This window comes from Trichinella spiralis, assembly GCF_000181795.1.
Source record: "Trichinella spiralis strain ISS 195 chromosome Unknown Scfld1, whole genome shotgun sequence".
NCBI classification, from domain to species: domain Eukaryota; kingdom Metazoa; phylum Nematoda; class Enoplea; order Trichinellida; family Trichinellidae; genus Trichinella; species Trichinella spiralis.
The window spans coordinates 1,930,267-1,931,347 of record NW_003526940.1 but is presented as its reverse complement, the minus strand read 5'-3'; positions in this window follow the sequence as shown (position 1 = coordinate 1,931,347).

Sequence of the window (1,081 nt, the reverse complement as noted above, 5' to 3'; positions counted from 1 at the left end):
CTTGTTCTTAGTGTAACGACCCGTTGGGCGGGGTCGTCTGCTTCGCCTCTCCCGGGTCCGCGCCAGTTCGCCCGTTGTTACTCTTCGCCGGCTCATCTTCGCTCGCGCGTTCTCGTCGTCGTGTCGCCATCATCCGTGCTCGTATCGTCACTGCAATCGCACTCTACGCTCGTCCACTTGATAACTGACTGGATGGTCTCCGCCGCTTCTATATATAGAAGTATTCCGCCGCAGGGGGACACCGGGGTGGGTCAACTGAAATTCGATCCCTCCATTGTCCTGCTGACAATCCCCCGGCTTGCGGCTCTTCTATAAATCAGCGGCTTATTACGCGGCGGCTTTGATCCGCTGCCCCAACGGACCATCAGTGACCGGCGATGACCGAACAGCACGCTGAACGACGGCTAGTTAAGCACCGGCTCGTCGGGTCATGCGGGTTGGTCGCCAGAAGCCGATCGCGGTTCTCTCCGGCGGTATCTTTTGAACTGGGCGGGAAGGGGGACTTTATTGCCGCGGTTCGGCGTCTGCCTCAGCTGGACCTGTAATTAGCAACGCCGTCGTGCAGCAATAGATGTTACATTAGCCTACCGTAATCTTACAGTAAGAATATGTGATAATTAAGCTATTCATTGTTTTCACTGTTCTTAACAAACCCTTTGATGAATTGTTGGCGATATGTACGTTGTTGGATTGTTGGGGTGGACCCAACCCCACTTTACAAAAACACGTGTAAAAAGCTGAAAGTATGTTCAATTTTGATGACATTTATTTTATTGATAATTTGCATGATTCTGTACTGATGGAATCAAGTAATTACCGTGTATTTGAAGATTAAAATCATCTATAGGCCGCATGTGTTAACAGAATTCAATTCAGATTTTGCTAATGCTTATACGTGTAAGAGTGTGTATTGCTTTTCAATAAAATTCAATCAATCGTGAAAAACGAGATATTGCGGAATTACAGCACGCATAGAGACATGATTTCATAAATTATCTGTGTCATAGTTACGTCTTCCGTTTGCAGCACAAACGCACTACACGTTGCACTGTACAGATTTAGAACGCATATTATGCATGTA